This window comes from Chiloscyllium plagiosum, unplaced genomic scaffold, assembly GCF_037043375.1.
Source record: "Chiloscyllium plagiosum isolate Xiang-an unplaced genomic scaffold, Cpla_swu_hap1 HiC_scaffold_23, whole genome shotgun sequence".
Taxonomy (NCBI): domain Eukaryota; kingdom Metazoa; phylum Chordata; class Chondrichthyes; order Orectolobiformes; family Hemiscylliidae; genus Chiloscyllium; species Chiloscyllium plagiosum.
This window is the reverse complement of record NW_028270161.1, coordinates 57,921,072-57,940,830: the sequence shown is the minus strand read 5'-3', so window position 1 is coordinate 57,940,830 and position 19,759 is coordinate 57,921,072. Positions and strand designations below refer to the sequence as shown.

Below are 19,759 nucleotides of genomic sequence, written 5' to 3'. Positions count from 1 at the left end.
ACTGCAGTCACCACAAAACACAGTGGCTACAACAGCCGGTCAAAGCTAGGAATACTGTAGAGAGTAACTCACCTCCTGACTCCCAAAAGCCTGTTCACCATCTACAAGGCACAAGTCAGGAGTGTGATGGGATGCTCCCCATTTGCCTGGATGAGTGCAGCCCCAGCAACACTCAAGAAGCTTGACACCATCCAGGACAAAGCAGTCTACTTGATTGGCACAACATCTACAAGCATTCATTCCCTATTCCACTGATGCTCAGTAGCAGCAGAGTGTACTATCTACAAGATACACTGCAGGAATTTACCAAAGATCCTCAGAAGCACCTTCCAAACCTCTGACCATTTCTATCTAGATGGACAAGGACAGTAGATCTATGGAAACACCACCACTTTCAAGGTCCACACCAAGCCACTCACCATCCTGACTTGGAATTATATTGCTGTTCCTTCACTGTAGCTGGATCAAAATCTTGGAGTTCTCTCCTTAATGGCATCGTGGGTCGATCCACAGCAGGTGGACTGCAGTGACTCAAGAAGGCAGCTCACCATCACCTTCTCAAGGACAATTAGAATCATAGAATCCTTACAGTTTGGAAACAGACCATTCAGCCCAACAAGTCCACACCAACCCTCTGAAGAGTATCCCACCCAAACCCAAACTTGATACTTATCCCTGACTAAAGCACCTAACCTACACATCCCTGAACGCTATGGGCAATTTAGCATGGCCAATTCATCTAACCTACATATCTTTGGAATGTGGGAGGAACCCGGAGCACCTGAGCACACTCCATGCAGATGTATGGGGATAATGTGCAAACTCTACACAGACAGTCACCCAAGGCTGGAATCGAACCCTGTGTCCCTGGTGCTGTGATGCAGCAATGTTAACCACTGAGCCTCCATGCTGCCAGTTAGGAAGGGGCATTCAAATGCTGGCCAACCAGTGATGCCTACATCCCACAAATCAATAAAGAAGTGAAAATAAAATCCCTGGGACAGAAACTAGAGAAGTGATTGCTGGGTCCCTTACTGAGATATGTATCATTGATAGCCACAGATGAGGTGTCAGAAGACTGGAAGTTGGCTAACGTGGTGCCACTATTTAAAAAAGCCAGGGAATTACAACTGGTGAGCCTGACATTGGTGGTGGGCAAGTTGTTGGAGGGAATCCTGAGGGACAAGATTTACGTGTATTTGGAGAGGTAAGGACTGATTAGGGATAGTCAAAACGGGAAATAGTATCTTATTAACTTGATATTTTTTGAGGAAGTCATGGAGAGGCTTGATGAGGGCAAAGCGGTGTACGTCATATGGACTTCACTAAGGTGTTCAACAAAGTTCCTCATGATAGACTGATTATCAAAGTTAGTTCACATGGAATAGAGGGAGATCCAGGGATTTGGATACAGAACTGGTTCGAAGATAGAAGACAGGGTGGTGGTGGAGGAGGGTTGCTTTACAGACTGGAGGCCTGTGACCAATGGAGTGCCACAAGGATCGGTACTGCACTCGCTGCATTTTGTCAAAATTGAAGATGTGTGGACAGTGAAGAAGGTTACCTTTCAGGACCTTGATCAGATCGGCTAATGGGACAATGAGTAAGCAGATGGAGTTTAATTTAAATAAATGTGAGGTGCTGCAATTTGGGAAGACAAATCAGGGCAGAACTTATAAACTTAACGGTCAACAAGACTGGGGAGTCTTGCTGGACAAAGAGACTTTGAAGTGCAGGTTCATTGTTCCTTCAAAGTGAAGGTAGATAGGATAGTGAAGAAGGTGTTTGGTTTGCTTTCATTTATTGGTCAGTGCATTGAGTATAGGAGTCGGGAGGTCATGTTGCAGCTGTACAGGACATTGGTTAGGCCACTGTTGGAATACTGCGTGCAATTCCAGTCTCCCTGCAATAGGAAGGATGTTGTGAAACTTGAAAGGTTTCAGAAAAGATTGACTAGGCTGTTGCCAGGGTTGGAGGATTTGAGCTAGAATGAGTGGCTGAATAGACTGGGGCTATTTACCCTGGGGTGACCTTATAGAGGTTTATAAAATCATGAGAGGCATGGAAAGGGCCAATAGGCAAGATCTTTTCCACAGGATGGAGGTGTCTGAAACTGGAGGGCATAGCTTTAAGGTGATAGAGGAAAGATTTAAAAGGAATATAAGGGGCAACGTTTTCAAGTAGAGGCTGGTGCATGTATGGAATGAGCTGCCAGAAGTAGTGGTGGAGGCTGGTACAGTTACAATATTGAAAAGCATCTGGATGGATATATGAATTGGAAGGGCTGAGAGAGATATGGGCCAAATGCTGAAAAACTAGACTGGATTAATTTAGGATATCTGGTTGGCATGGACAAGTTGGACCGAATAGTCTGTTTCTGTTCTGTCTATCTCTTTGACTATATCATGGAAAATACTCAGCAGCAGGTTGATGTTTGCATGTAGAAAACCAACCACATGAACGGACGGTCTAGTTTGTTTCTCAAATTGAACATTTTGCAAGATATGATACTGTGCAAATTCAGTGCAACCTGGTAGTTGCAAGAGAATTACTGAAAACAAATTTAATGGAATTACCCCTTCAACTACCAGTGAAGGGACAATGGGTTGACTGCCTTATTATTGATTTTTTTTTTGTTGACAGAGGATGTGGAGGAGGCTGGTACAATTGCAACATTTAAAAGGCATTTGGATGGGTATATGAATAGGAAGGGTTTGGAGGGATATGGGCCGGGTGCTGGCAGGTGGGACTAGATTGGGTTGGGATACCTGGTTGGCATGGACAGGTTGGACCGAAGGGTCTGTTTCCATGCTGTACATCTCTATGACTCTATGATTTCATCAGGATGTAAAATATTGAAATATTTTAGGAGTTTGAGGAGCCTCCAATAATTAGAGTTTTTGATTACATTTAACATAACTTACCAACTGCTGATCAAAAAACATTTTAAGTAATCAAGCTGTTAAACATGCTTTATTGTAATATACTCCAGAGCTTGAAAGATATAATCTGTGGAAATAGTGCCTGAGGCATTTGCTTTTTATTGAAAATGGGTGTCAGACTACTACAAAACCTGTTAAGTTGAAATGCGATTCCTTTGTAGAAAGTGCCATTTTTCATTACAGCAAAAGTGAAAAGTTATTAAGCTTGTAATTTACAGACTGTTTTAACAGATGTAAATAATAATTTGTAAATATGTGGCCTCAAACTGGGATCTTGTTTGAATTTTATGCTTTGAATTTATGCAGCTACCCTTTAGTTCTGATTCATCCACCAGTCAACAAGGAACTTGCAAACTGGAATGTGCCTTTACCTGCTCACTATTTATAACTAAATGTACTGAGACTTGGAGAAACCTTGTCATGGTAGCCTGGTTATTAGAATGTATCATATCTGTTGTTTGATCCATTGACTAGAAGATGGGCATTATCAAACCTTAGCAGAGGCTATAAGCCAGCAAGTGTATTTACTTTATACTGTATAAAATACTACGCCATATAAACCAGAGAAGCGCATTAAATTGTTTTCTTTAATGTCAATAAATCATTCTGTACTAACTCTCACCATAACCTTGACTTTTTCTTGAAAACGTGACTCATTCTTTATTTTAACATTATCACTTTGGTACCAGTGCCAGCTCTGCTGGATTCAGAATGACTGACTGACTGACGGTCTTTCTTACCTACGATATGGGCATCGCTGGCAAGGCCAGCATCTATTGCATATTCCTACTGCCCTTGAACTGAGTCGTTTGCTAGGTGCTTTGAGAGGGCACTTAGAGCCAAGTATTTTGCTGTGGGCTTGCAATACCATCTCGACCCGACCAAGTGAGAATTGCAGGTTTCCTTCCCTAAAGGATATTAATGAACCAAATGTGTTTTTATGCTTATTTCATGGTCAACAGTACTGAGATTAGATTTGATTAATTGAATTTAAATTTAACAGGGGTTATGGTGAGATTTGAATCAATATCTCTAGTGCACTAAACTGGGCTCTGGATTACTTGTCTAGTGACATTACCACTGCACCAATGTGTCTCTTAAATGAGATGCAGTCAACCTCAGATGTACTTCAAATCCTTGGCTGATATATTGAATCATAGGGCATAAAGCACAGTATTGCTCATAACTGTTTTCGAAAATAAGTGACATCATTTGTTTTCAATTGCATAGGATGTTTGAATCAATTTAAATTGATTGATTCATGGATCAATGCTAATATTTTGACCTTCAAATGTGTTCTCAGCTAAGTTACAATGATAGCGATAAACCTGGTACATTACGACCAGCATACTGTTGTTGATTAGACTTATAGGAACTTTGGATTTCTAAATAGAGGCATAGAGTACAAAAGCAAGGAAGTAATGCTACATCTCGACAAATCTTTGATCAAACCACATTTGGAGTATTGCGTTTAGTTCTGGGCACTTTATTTAAGTAATAATGTTAAAGCCCTGGAGAAGAGATCAAAGGAGATTTAATGGAATGATACCAGGAGTGAAGGATTTTAGTTACAAGGAAAGATGAGAGAGATTGACCTGGAGCAGACAAGATTAAAAGGTAACCTTATTGAGGTGTTCAAAATTATGAACAATTTTGGCGGGAGTTTCCACTGGTTAGTATGTCAGTAACTAGTAGTCACAACCTCAGGATTGTCAGCAGGAGAGCTCAGAGTGAGATGAAGAGAGACTTCTTTACTCAAAGTTGTTAGGATTTAGAATGCGCTGCCTGGGAGAGTGGTGGAGGCAGATTCCATAAGAGGTTCCAAAAGAGAGCCAGATATCCCCAGCAATTACAGACCAGTAAGTCTCACGTCTGTCGTCTGCAAGGTGTTAGAAAGGATTCTGAGGGATAGGATTTATGACCATCTGGAAGAGCATGGCTTGATTAAATGCAGTCAACACGGCTTTGTGAGGGGCAGGTCATGTGTCACAAACCTTATCGAGTTCTTTGAGGATGTGACTAGAAAAGTTGATGAGGGTCGAGCTGTGGATGTGGTGTATATGGACTTCAGCAAGGCATTTGATAAGGTTCCCCATGGTAGGCTTATTCAGAAGGTCAGGAGGAATGGGATTCAGGGGAACATAGCTGTCTGGATACAGAATTGGCTGACCAACAGAAGACAGCGAGTGATAGTAGAAGGAAAATATTCTGCCTGGAAGTCTGTGGTGAGTGGTGTTCGACAGGGCTCTGTCCTTGGGCCTCTACTGTTTGTAATTTTTATTAATTACTTGGATGAGGGGATTGAAGGATGGGTCAGCAAGTTTGCTGACGACACAAAGGTTGGAGGTGTCGTTGACAGTATAGAGGGCTGTTGTAGGCTGCAGCGGGACATTGACAGGATGCAGAGATGGGCTGAGAGGTGGCAGATGGAGTTCAACCTGGATAAATGCGAGGTGATGCATTTTGGAAGATCGAATTTGAAAGCTGAGTACAGGATTAAGGATAGGATTCTTGACAGTGTGGAGGAACAGAGGAATCAGGTACATAGATCCCTTAAAATGGCCACCCAAGTGGACAGGGTTGTTAAGAAAGCATATGGTGTTTTGGCTTTCATTAACAGGGGGATTGTGTTTGAGTTGTGAGATCTTGTTGCAGCTCTATAAAACTTTGGTTAGACCGCACTTGGAATACTGCCTCCAGTTCTGGTCGCCCTATTATAGGAAAGATGTCGATGCTTTGGAGAGGGTTCAGAGGAGGTTTATCAGGATGCTGCCTGGACTGGAGGGCTTACCTTATGAAGAGAGGTTGACTGAGCTCGGACTTTTTTCATTGGAGAAAAGGAGGAGGAAAGGGGACCTAATTGAGGTATACAAGATAATGAGAGGCATAGATAGTGTCGATAGCCAGAGACTATTTCCCAAGGCAGAAATGACTAACACGAGGGGTCATAGTTTTAAGCTGGTTGGAGGAAAGTATAGAGGGGATGTCAGAGGTGGGTTCTTTACACAGAGAGTTGTGAGAGCATGGAATGCGTTGCCAGCAGCAGTTGTGGAGGCAGGGTCATTGGGGACATTTAAGAGACTACTGGACATGAATATGGTCACAGAAATTTGATGGTGCATACATGAGGATCAGTGGTCGGCACAACATTGTGAGCTGAAGGGCCTGTTTTGTGCTGTACTGTTCTATGTTCTATATATATATTTGAACAGGGTGAAGGTAGAGGTCTGTGGAGCTAGGGCTGGAGAGTGGGACTAGCTGATTAGCTCTGTAGAGAGCTGATACAGAGGCAGTGGGTTGAATGACGTCCTTCTATACTGTGAAATTCTAATTTTATTCCTTGTGCCTGTCATTCATTGTACTGTTTAAAAAATGCAAAAATGACTGACTATTATGGTGTGTAACAAGATTTTATTAATTAATAGTAGCACGTTTGTCAGAGTTAGCCATCTGATTCACCAGCAAAGCATAATTCTTGCGTTCGCGAATGTCAGTAATTTCAGTAAGTGATTAATACAAAGTAATGATGTTACTCAATCCTGCAGGGATAATTTCAGGATTCTTCCTTTTACACATCAACATTTTGAACTACTTACTCTGTATTGTTAGAACATAACCCAAAAAAAAGGGCTAGAACATTTGTCTCTTTAAACTTGTGCTTTGTTAATGTGACTAGACTTTGCCTTTAATGAAACTTTGTTCTGTTCTACAATAGCAAGGTGAAGAGATAGGAAAAGTAAATTGTACGTGCAACTTGTCAAAAACCAGAAAAGAGTTTAGAATGATTACATCAGCAATGATCTCATTGAATGGTGAAGCAGAGTTGATGAGCAGGATGGCTTACTTCTGCTGCTGCTTATGGTCTTACACCAACATGCTGTGGTAAAGTTGGGCAGCAAAAAATATTTGTCATCTTGAGTCTATAAGTGATGCTGTAGAAGATGGGTTATGTTTCTGTTCATGGGCAAGTCTATAGATTAGATTAGATTAGATTTTTTACAGTATGGAAACAGGCCCTTCGGCCCAACAAGTCCACACCGCCCCTCTGAAGAGAAACCCACCCAAACCCATTCCCGTACCCTATATTTACCCCTGACTAACGCACCTAACACTGTGGGCAATTTAGTATAGCCAGTTCACCTGACATGCACATCTTTGTGATTGTGGGAGGAAACTGGAGCACCCGGAGGAAACCCATGCAGACACGGGGAGAATGTGCAAACTCCACACAGACAGGCGGGAATCAAACCCAGGACCCTGGTGCTATGAGGCAACAGTGCTAACCACAGAGCCACCGTAAATCCGTTTGGCCTCACCAATGCCATGTACAATTTTAATCATTGTTCCTCCTAATTTTCTTCTGCGTGGACCTTTACAGTTCTCTGTATGACTTCTGGAAATGGAAGTTAATGCTGCAAACAGCATTAGTTCACTGCAGTGACTGTGTACATTTGCAAATTAGATGAATTGTTAGATATAACAAGACTTGAATATTTTTAAGCTCCAGTCCCCAAACAACAAAAGTCAAAATTCAATTTCCTGCCTATGCACTTGTTGCATATGCTTGCTAATTTTTCACATTTCATGCACAAAAACACCAACATCCCTATGCATTGCTCTTTTTTACAGCCTCTCTCCACTTAAGTGATATAATACGCGTTTTGATTCTTCCTATCAAAGTACATAACCTCTCACTTTCTTACACTAAATTCTGACAAATTTTTGCCACTATCCCCTTGCAGATTGCTAATGTCCTCCTCACAACAAGTCCTTCCACCCAATTTTGTATCATCAGCAAATTTGGATATATTGCATTTGCCCTCCCTCCTGCATGTCATTAATGTAGTTAGGAAATAATTGAGCCCCTAGGACTGATGCTTATTGCACTCACAAGTTATGTTTTTCCAACCTGAAAAAGACTCATGAATCTCAACTCTGTCTTCTGTGTGTTAACCAATCCTCCTCAATCCATGCTAAGGCATTAAGCCTAAAGTGATCTTCTATGTTGTGCAATAACCTTTTATGTGAAACCTTACTGAATGCTGTATAGAAATCCAAATAGTCTACATTTATTGATTTTCCCCTTTTATCCCTTTTGTCTTATATTCTCAAAGATCTCTAGCAAATTGGCCAAGCATGATTTACCTTTCACAAACCATGTTAATTCTGCTATGCTTTGATAAACGTACTCTTATTTCTTCTTTAATAATGGATTCTAGCATTTTTCCAACAACAGATGTTAGGCTAGCTCACTTATATTCTCTTATTTTCTGTTTCCTACCCTTATTGAGCTGGGATGTCACATTGGTGACTTTCCCATCCAGTGAGTTCTGGAATATTTTGACCAATGCCTCCACTATCTCTGCAGCCCCTTCCTTTAAAACTTTGGATGCTGGCCACCAGGTTCTAATCCTTGGATGCTGCCTGAACTGCTGTGCTTTTCCAGCACCACTAATCCAGAATCTGGTTTCCAGCATCTGCAGTCATTGTTTTTACCAGGTTTTTCGGTCTCATTAATTTGTCAAATATTTAATCCCTCATAATAGAGACTCTTACAATACCATTCCTCCCATGAGCATTTAAGTTTATTTGTTACCTCTGGAATTTTTTATAGTGTCCTTGGCAGTGAAGGTCAATGCAAAATATTGGTTTAAAGTATCTGTCTGCTCCTTGTTATGAATCCTCCAGTTGCATCTTCCAAAGGTCCCACATGCACTCTAGCTCTTGCTATTTCCTTTTCTTTTGCTGATTTATTTTCACAGTTGATTTTCTCCCTTATTAGGTTTTTAGACATCAGCTGCTGGTTCCGAAAACAAAAAAATCATGTGGTCTATTATTACTTTTCACTGCTTTACATGCCATAGTTTTTGTTTGGCTACTCTCCTTTATTATCTTTTGTTAATCTTTGCTGAATGTTATAAAATGTTTGCTTAAGTATTTGACCTTGATTACACAGTGATCTTCTTCTTAGACTATTTTCTCAGCCCTCCTTAGACCACACTTTCTTCATACCTCTGTAATTGCCCTTATTTAAGTTGACGGTGATGGTTTTGAACCTTTGTGCTCTCCCTCAAACTGAAATTGAAATTCCACCATATTGCAATTCCTACCTGATAGTGAATCCTTAACTATGACATCTTATTAATCCTCCTCAATTACTTATTACTAGACCCAAAATAGTCAATTCCTGGATAGGTTGTGCAATATACAACAGTAAGAAATAATCCATTATACACTCTGCAAATTCATCTTCCATGTTACCCTTGCCCATTTGATTTGTCCAGTCAATATACAGATTAACGGACAATTGCAGTGCCCTTGTTACAGTCCTCTATTATTTCCTGATTAGTACTTTCTCTTACAGTGAGGCAACTCTTCAGAGGCCAATGGATGTCTTCCACCCTTTGCCTCTTTCCCTTGCCATTCATTATTGAATTCAATAGTTGTGGCATCAATTCCTCTACCATGATCTGACTGCATTCAGATAAAAAAGCCTAAGCTTTGACTTCTTACCATTGTTATCAACTCTGGTTCTAATTCTTGCCCATTCTTGTCATACTTGATTATTGTTTTCCCCTTCACTGCCTACTAGGCCGTTTCTTTTTTTTCTTTTAATCCACATCCCCACCCCTTCACTAATTATTGTAGAGGCCTACCTACAATTTTAAGGGGATCAGGGCTGGGAACTAAATATCCAACGATGCATGTCCTATTGAAAGGGCAGGCAGAGGGGTTGGGGTTGTTTTGTTGGTGAGAAATGAAATTAAATCGTTAGCAAAACATAATATAGAGTCGGTAAGTGTAGAATCTGGATAAGAGTTCAGGAACCTCCAATACTAATCTGAGTTATGTACAGGCCTGGTAGCAGTAGTCAAAAGAAAGTAAATCAGGTATTGGAAAAGGCAAATAAAACGGCACTTTAAATTATAATCACAGGATTTCAGTATGTCGGTAGATTTGGAAAAATTGGATTGGTAGCAGATCCCAAGGAAAGGAATTTGTAGAATATCTAAGAGATTTTTTTTTCGGAACAGTTTGTGGTAGACCCTACTAGGGAATAGGCAATTCTGGATTTGGTGATGTATAATGAGGCAGACTTGATTAGGGAGCTTAAAGTGAAAGAATCCCTAGGGTGCAGTCACCATAATACGGTAGAATTCACTCTACAGTTTGAGAGGGAGAAGTTGGTATCAGATGTTGTATTACAGTTGAGTAATGGTAACTTCAAAGCCATGATGGGGGAGCTGGCCCGAGTTGTTTGGTAGGCGTGTCTGGGGATAATTCAGGAGGCAGACCACAAATTCATCCCAGGGCAGTAGAAACATATGAAGGGGAGGACAAAGCAACCATGGTTGTCAAGGGAAGTCAGGGCAAGCATAAAAACAAAAGAAAAAGCATACAATGTGATGAAGATTAATGGGAAACCCTTAAAAACCAGCAGAGGATATCTAAACAAGCAATAAGGCAGTAGAAGATGAAATGTGAGGGTAAACTAGTTAGTAATATACAAGAAGATTGCAAGAGTTTCTTTAGATACATAAAAGGTAAGAAAGAGGCAAGAGTGGGCGTTATACCACTGGAGAAGGGAGTTATAGGATTTTGACCCAGTGACAGTGAAGGAGTGCTGACATATTTCTAAGTTAGGACGGTCTGTGGCTTGGGAGGGATTTTGCAGATGGTGCTATTCCCATTGTATCTGCAACTATTGTCCTTCTCAGTGGTAGTGGTTGAGGGTTTAGAAAGCACTGTTGATAGAACCTTTGAGTTGCTACACTGCTTGTTGTGGATGATGCACACTGCTGCCACTGAACATTGGTGATAGAGAGATTGAATGTTTATGGTGGTGGATGAGGTGCTAACCAGATAGGCTGCTTTGCCCTGGATACTGTCAAGCTGCTTGAGTGTTGGTGGAGCTGCACTCATCCAAGCAAATAGAGACTACTCTGCTTCACTCCTAATGACTGTGTCTTTAAGAAGGAATTGTTCTATGCTATTTCTCTTGTAGTGAAGTGCTGCTCAGTGGTGCAGGAATATCTGCTTCAGAAGCAGTGGGAAAACAGCTTAGGGTTTTTTTAACATTAGACAAAGGAAGCATGATTGGGTAGAGTCAGGCTGTCATGGACTCAGTGTTTTAATCGTGCTTCAGTTGAGGTTTGGAGTTGGCTGATAGGTACAACTCTTTCTCTGTTGCAGTAAAAAGCTTGAGTTCTCTCACTGCAGCTAGATTGTTTCTTTTAGTCCACCTGGACTGGAAGGAAAGATAGCATTTGAGGAAATTCTGTTTTGCTGAAATTGCCTTTGGCAAGGGTGTATTTATGGTATGCTGAATTATTGGAAGAGTTGAAGATTAGTTGTTAAATAATATATTATTTTTAAGTATTTCAGTAAAGTTAAAGAAATGTCAATTTTTTTTTGTTTGTTTTAATTATGTTGTAAGAATAAAGTGTGTTTTGCTTAAAACCTAGTAGTGGACAAATTGGATCATGTCTACAGCACAGTTCCTTAGACCTGAATTTAAATGGAATAAAAAGGTAGTGTCTAGGCCATCTCCTTGATACAGTTTAAGGGATTTTGGTCTGGTCTATGACAAGCCTCACTGCAGGTAATGCTCTGAAAATCAAGACCTAATATTTCCAGAATTTGTTTAAAAAAAAGTACAGAGTTCCTCAATTTACTGGACTTCCAGACCCAAATTGACAAAGTACAGATTGGATTTCTGTACTCAACAGGAATTCTTAGCTATTGCAAGTAGATAGTCTCCAGCTAGGTAAGCATTTATGAACCGTCAGCATGTATCTCTACCAGTTTCGTGTCTAACGTCCTTAAAAACTCCCATATTTATAATTTAGTTTGTGTGTGTATATCTATATATGTTTCTGTTTTCACATACATAGAGTTAATGCATTATATAATACTGAAAAAAATAGGTATTATGGGCAGAAGGAAACAGTTCATTGGTCCCAATTTGCCAATGTGCTAATGGGAATGCTGCTTCTCGATCTTCCTCCTACAGATAGTTTCACTGGTTTGCAGGGGGTCATAGGGTAGCTGGTCCACAGTTACAACACATCTCAGACTTGCTAGTTAAAAGTCACAGCTTAGAGAAATTGCTGAAAGTAAAAATGAGCCAGTTTTCTTCAGGCTTTAAGTGGGTTTTATTGCAGAGAACAGAGGGAGCTCCTGACCTTGCAGATATCAGATTGCTTCTCTCTATCTTTATTTGCAGCCTCAAGCTGTTCAACTACCTAAAAACCAGTCAGAAAGCCTTGGTCTATGGATTTGTGATCAGTTATCAATCAGTTACTTGTAGTCAGTTGAATTGCCATTTGTACACACCATTTTCTTCAGCTCATCTTCATCTTCTGTTACTACTCTTACGACCTTTCGAGATTGCTCCACCGTTGAACGTGATCATGGTCAATCCCCTATTTCAATGCCATGCTCCATACTCCTGCTTTCTCTCCATGTCCCTTGATACCTTTAAAATCTAAAACTCTATCTATCTATATCTTGAATATATTCTTGTGCTCTGAAACTTTCTACGTGATGGATAATTCTACAGGTGCACTATTTCACGTGAATAAATTGTTCTCCATCTCAGTCCTAACTGGTCTATCCCATATCCTAAGATTGTGTCCCCTAATTCTACACTATCCAAGCAGAAAACAAAATTCTCCCTGCATCTAATCTGTTCAAGCCTGGTAGAATTTTATATATTTCAATCAGGTCCCCTCTTATCTTTCTAAACTCTTAGGAATACAGGCTCAGTCGAACCAGTCAGTCCTCATGCCTTCCATGGTATCAGCCTAGTGAACCTCCAGTGCTCCCTCCATGGTAAGTAAGTCTTTTCTTAGGTGGGCAAACAAAAATTGCATTCAGGAGTCTTGGTGTGGTCTCCCTCAGTCTCTATAACTGCAGTAAGACATCACTACTTCTGAACTCAGATCCTCTTACAATGAATGACAGTATGCCATTTGCCTTTTTAATTGCTTTCTGTATCTGTCTATTTTCATTGACTAATGTACAAAGATACCAGATTGCTTTGAACATCCATATTTCCCAATATGTCACCTTTTGAAATAATGGTCTTCCTTTCTGCTTTTCACAGCATATAACTTCATATTTAGCCACATTGGACAAACACGTGGCAAATACAGTACATTTGCTCAACTTGTCTAAATCACCTTGAACCTTCCTTCCATTCTCCTCACAACTCTTAAGTTCTGTCCAGTTTTGTATGGTGAACCAGCAGCTGTGTAAATAGTACCCACACTGAGTTTCAGATTACTGCTTTTAAAACATGCAGTCAACATCTAACAATCCTTGACTATAAGGCAGTTTTTTTCTCATTTCAATTCATAATTAAAATTACAGAGAAAAATAAGAATACATTGTTTTTACACTTATGGCTTGTAGGTTGTGAACAGGCACTGGGGAAGCAGGAGATGAGTTGCTCACCACAGAATTTTGTTTTTTTTTTGTGTGGATGTGGGCATCACTGGCCGGGTCAGCATTTATTGGCCATGCTTATTTGTTCAGGGGGCAGCTAAAAGTCAACCACATTGCTGTGGATCTGGAATCACATGTAGGACAGCTCAAATGAGGCTGGCAGAAAAGGGACATTATTGAAGCAGAGAGGTTTTTATGACAATCAGCGATATTTACAGGGTCACCATTAGAGCAGTTTTTAATTACAGATTTTTGAATTCAAATTTCAACATCTTCCATGGTGGACTCAAGCCCATGTCTCCAGAGGGATGATTCTACATTAATTGCCCAATGATATCATGAGGAAGCCATGAGCACCCCGCTAAATTACTTTGTTAACCACAATATTTATATGATTAGTCCAGTGCAATTTCTGCTCCGTGGTAAAGGATTTTGATAGCGAGGCATTCATCGATGTTGCTGTTGACCATCAAGGAGAAATTGCTGCACAAATACCAGGCACAAATATTTCTTGCCACTTATCACCCCAAGCCTGGATGTTGACTATTAGTCCAGCAGTGCTTTGATTTTAATAACTCTGATTCTTATGTTCAGGGTCCTTCAGGGACACATCCTTCTTTTTCTCCACACCAGCACCAAATAGATTTGGCTGTATAATCTGGGCTGGATTAAAATCAAGAATTCCCTATCCAGCAATAAGAGACAGTGGTAAATGCAGCCTGAAAACAAACCTTGAAGTCTAACAGCTTTAGTGTTTTGAGGAACGTTTTGCATCCATGCACAATCTTTTAATGACACTCAGGATCCCAAGTGCCTTTTTATCATGTACTGCCTTAGCACTTGCCCTCAGATTATGGACCTGTTTTATTGTATCCTAAATATATCATCTTCCCAATTGTGTACAGGTTATTCTGCTATAACACTACAGATGTGTTCCTCTGCAACCTTGCGCTATAGAAAATCGTGTTGTAGAAAATAGCAAATAGAAAATTGCTGTTCCCATTCAGTAGAAAGTTCACGTTATCCAAATAATGTCCACAATTCGACAATCACATTATAGGTAATTCGTAGTGATGAAACGCACATTTTAGCCGGACGACCTACAACATTCTTGCATCATTTTGGCGCACGTGATTTATTCCTATCACTGTCTTTGCTGACTGAAATTTTTGTCACCTACCTGATTGAAATACTTGAAAGAAAAAGTATGTAGCCACTAAGGAGTCAGTTCAAGTTTAACTAACTTCAAGTTTTTTTGATCCTATCCCTTAGAATTAGATTTCCTGAAAGGAAAATAAGCCAGGCAACCTGTTTCCTTCAGGGATGCAGACCTGAATGTGATCTGGTTTCTGAATATTTCACCACAGTAGAGCATAAGCACAAACTATTTTGTCATTAGAGAATGCTGACTTTTTTTTTAAAGCATCAAGAGGTTTTGGGGGCTGATTCATGATTTTTAAAAAAAATTTGAATGCTGAAGATTCATCATGGTTTGGATGGTGGACAGGAGATTGGAGATCTTGTTGCTGCATTTTCTTGACATGCAAATGCATTGACGTGCTAAGGGAGCAATGTGCACTGTATCTCTAAGAATGGGCTGCAAAATGGCCAGATATTTCAATTCTAAGAAATTAAACACTAATCACTCCTATTATCAGGTGTTCAGTATGTATCTCAAGGAAAATGTTGACTACTGAGGTTGAAAAAACTTGGAATCTGATTAGATATTCTTTGAGCTGAATTTGACGACAAGCGAGCAGTCCGTTATACTGGACGTGGAGGCATTATTGATCTTTCATACAACATGAAGCTTACTCAAAGCCAGCACTAAATTGTTTGAGGTGAAGAGTCTCTCATAACATGAGTAATTAAGTTGAGGAATTTTTGTAGCTGACATGAGCTCTTTTGGCAGAGTAGTAGTGCCCCTACCTCTGAGTCAGGAAGCCCAGGTTCAAGTCTCACTTCCTCAAGAAGTATGTAATAGCATCTAGTTAGGTTTGAAATCATAGCTTCCAGCTTGTCTTTGACTGCATAATCAAGATAATGTGCTGTTGCTTGAGATTTTAATGTTAAAAATCACATTTTTATTAAGTACATATTTCCTTTAAGTTTAACTCTGGTGATGCTGTTGATGAATTGCCTCAAATGATCTGGCTGTTGAGGTTTTTTGTTAAAGGAACTTTCTGTGATGGTACCACTATGCTTAAAAATTTCACCAAAGGCTAACCTCGTTTCCAATATGACTGCACCACTACTTGAACTTCTGAATTCTTTTGGCTGGGCAAAGAAAGGGTTTGGATTTGGTTTCAGCCAGTTGGGAGCCAGCTTTTATGTTGGGGTGCTACCTGTCACTGCACCTTAGGATAGAGGGTTAAGCACTTACATCATTGATTTTTTTTTACAGCAATAAAGCCAACTCTCACAATTGAGTGTTAAGTGGGTAAAGAAGATTGCATTTATAAATAGCTTAAGTCATTTCTTTTGGATCATTCCAAATGTGCTTCATATCCATGAATTTTTTAAAGTGTTGCCAATCTGCTACAATTTCCTTTGGGAATTTGATAAATGCTTGAGAAATTTGCAGTGTTATGGAAAAACAGCAGTAAATTAATTGGATAACTTGTTAAAAAGCCAATATAAACATGAAAGGCCGCAAAGTTCTATGAGCCCAATGCCTATTATAATTGGTGCTGTGGAAAACCTTCACCTAAACTAGGCAAACTGGTCCTTGGTTTTACCTCAACTGGATGAAGATTAGATAAGTGTTTGACTCCAAATCTTGGAACCCCTGAAGCTGCAGACAATTTAATAATTAATGCTCTTTTGGCAGCAATTCTATGTTTAATGCATTGTAACTGCCAAAAATTAAATTAGTCATGTCCAAGATGCTATTAAATTAGACTTTAAACTTTGTACTTTTATTTGGTAGGGCAACATCAGCAATTAATACGGAAATTGTGAAGTCTTGCTTTCACTGGAAAATGTGTTAGCATGGGCACAAGTGTAAGATTTATTCAGCTTTGTTGAAAGGAGCTATTTGAGAGGTATTCATTCAATATATGTTTACTTTCATGGTGAGTTATTGAGACAGAAAGTCTGTCAACATTTAAGGTTGTATTGGATAGATGGATGAAAGTTAAGAGATGTGGAAACTAGTTATAAAAATGTAAATATGGTTATTTGTATAAGTGGAGGATAAGCAACAAAATGGCATGTTATGTGTTGTGACTTCTATTTTTGTGGTCATCTGTGTCAGTAAGTGACAGCAAGCTATTTAGCAGAAAGGTATACTCAACCAAACCTGATCTCCTTCCCCCAAAATATAATGCATGCACTTTTTCACCAATCACTGGATAAACATCCATTGCTGGGTCTCTAGCTGACTGTTGTACCACACCAGAGCTGAATTTACTTCTCTGTGCCTCCTGAATAGGTCAGTAAGGAACAAAGAAAATGGGTGAAAATTAATATTGTTGGATCATTATTAATTTGTGTGCAGGAAATAGAAGTTTCTTGCAGATGATTTTATTGCTTAAAGGGTGTTTCCTCTTGCAGAAGTATCTCGAGCAAGTGGCCACAGTTTAAAGCCTTTAAGACAAACATGAAAAATTTCAAGGTCATTAGTCTTTGGAATTCTGGACCACAGAAAGCACAGTGGTTGGGTCATTGAATAAATTAAATGCAGGGTTGGACAGATTTTTTTAAATTCACAAGAATCTGCTGATTTGGGTTTATGGGAAGGAGAAAAGAAAGTGGGGCGAAGGCAACAGCCGGATCAGATAATCTTTTAGAAAGGTGGAGCTGGTTTGAAGGGCCAAATGACTTCGTTCTTTTACTATTTCTTACAATGTTAGATCTATGCTTCAGGTTCAGGCAATGGGTATCTCTGGTAATTAGGCTAAGATGGAGGATTCTAAATGATCAACAGCAACTTTTAGATATGATTCTCAACCTTACCATGCCACTAGATTTGTTGATTTGTCATAAATAGCTGATTTGTCATGAACAGCAACTCCTGTACGTACTTTGTAAGAGAGCTTTTGGAGCACCTTATTTTATACAAACTTTTCTCCAGGTGAAATGGGAAAATCCCTTGGTAATCCTTTATTGATTGCAAGGATAATGAAGCGAAGGAGTATGTGAAGATACCAGCCATTTGATACTTCAACACAAGATATGCACCCAGTTTTCAACAGAGATTAATTTGTATTAATTGTGATTAATTCTGTGTGAATGGCTCTGAAACACCTGAGCAGCTCCAATCTGCCTCCTGTCCAGATTATTATACAAACATCCTTCTCATTTCTTTGAGATGAGAAGGAAAATAACAGAGACAAGACTGTAATACATTTGAATTGTCTTTTGAACCACCCTCAAAAACCATAGAATTCTCCTCTTCTCCCCTGTCCCACGAGCATGGGCACCTACATGCCTACCTACTCAGCATTCATTACCTCTATATTAGTGTTTTAATTACCATTTTTTTAAAACCAGCAGGATAAAATACTTTGTCTTCCACAGCATCCTAATTCATGTTTTAATTGGACAGGCTGTAGAGCTTTGATAGAGCATTTTATGTACTCAGTCATGAAGGATGTTGGAAAGGAAGGTCATGTATCTTATTGCATTTGCTTGTCCCAGATACTTTAACTCAATAGTGTAACCCTGTTATACCTTTCTCTTGCATCGATTGTTGAAATATTTGAATGATCAGGCCCCGCTTTCTTCCCAACGCTTGCATTATAGTTGTGACAGTTGGGGCGTTTAATAAGTTATGATAAACTTTCTTCTACTTAGTGGAATTCTCTGCTGGTTAAGCGTGTGAGCTTGATGACAAGCATAGACCTCAACTCATGAGTATGGGAGGAAAATATGTTCCTGTAAACACAAAACATAAAAGCAAAGAATCAAACAGAGGAAGAAAGCATGTTAGTTATAAACTGTTCCAATTAGACAAAACCTGTGTAAGGATGTATTACTCAAAAGTAATTTAAATTCAATTAAGCGTTTTAATTAATTTGTTACTGATGTAATAATATTACCCCTCCTTGTTTTAAAAGTAATTTTTCTTTCACTCTTTAGGCATGCTGAAAAGCAGCAAGTAATTGGGTCATCATTATCGCTTTTGAATACAGTAGTATTTTTTACCTCTAAAAGCTGAGAGCATTGTGAGGACAAGTAGAAGGTAAACTTTTCTGTCACTTTGAAAGTGGTCTTAGGTCATTTGAGTTTACACTTTCTGCATATACTGATGTGGCTCTTATAGCTTAAATCAGTGTAACACATGCAGACATGCATTTCATTACATTTATTTTACAGTTCAGACTCCTTTGCAAAATAGAGACAGCTTTGTTTTATTCCATTGGCTTTCAGAGCAGTAGAGTGATGAATATTGCATGGTGGCTTTTTCTGCAAGCCCATGCATTTTTGCATTTATTTCTGCACAGTCAAAAATCTGCAAATGCATTGTCTGCCTCTGGTTTGGTCCTCACGTAATATGGGGACAGGAGCTGGATTTACTTGAAAACTGGGACCTGTGTCATGTACTTGTCAAGCAGCGTTTGAGTGTTCTCATCAGTTTCAGTCCCTCTCTGCAAGAAGTCACGCCACTTGCTTCTGCCAGTCTGTTATAGCATTAACAAACTATTTCACAAGAAATTGTTCATCTTTTTCAACTCTGGATGTCAACTGAGAGGCTTCTGAGTAGAAAAGTTCTACTACTGGCTAAACTCCATGTATTATTGCACCTCTGTGCACATAGAGAAGTTGCTTCCAACAAGCCGTTTACTCTCAGTTGTGTGATTTCAACTACAAGCTGCTTGACAACTGCTTCACCATCAGATTATGAAAGATGATGCACTTGCTGCAGGTTGACACTGTGTCATCCATGCTTTCATTCTCCTCCCTCCCCATACTCCTAATGTTTCCACTACAAGCTGGTGTGAGTGTACTGAGAAAATAAGTATGGGACTCGACCATTTGATTGGGAGTCAGGCCACCATCTAATAATGGTACTGGACTGCACTGAATTGTTTTGATTTTGAACGTTTTTTGATGACTGTATCCCTAGTTTGGGGGAAAATAGCAGGATGCAATCTAAAAATTACAACTGAGCCATTCAGGAGAAAAACGTAGGAAGCACTTTTTCTATTTAAAGCGTACTGAAAATCTGGAATTCTCTTGCCTTAAAAAGTGATGATGCTGTGACAATAGACATTTTCAAGACTGAAATTTTGTTAATTAAAAATATGAAAAACTATGCACCTAAGACAAATAAATGGAGTTGAGCTATAGGTCGGACGCAATCTACTTGAATGGCAGAACAGGCTTGAGAGACGAAATGGTCTCCTCCTGTCACTTTGTTTCTA

General features: G+C 39.5%; 1 protein-coding gene across 10 annotated transcripts in view; it reads left to right on the top strand.

Annotated features, from left to right (window-relative positions):
• The window catches only part of nr2c1 (nuclear receptor subfamily 2, group C, member 1), a 126,945-nt gene that overhangs the window by 63,079 nt on the left and 44,107 nt on the right, over positions 1–19,759 (top strand). For 5 of the 10 annotated variants that reach the window (XM_087999714.1, XM_087999712.1, XM_087999718.1 and 2 more), the window contains one exon: positions 18,474–18,576. The exons of the other annotated variants lie outside the window; for them this stretch is intronic. The gene's annotated coding sequence lies outside the window, so the exon portion shown is untranslated. The remainder of the gene's footprint in view (positions 1–18,473; positions 18,577–19,759) is intronic. 10 annotated transcript variants of the gene reach the window in all.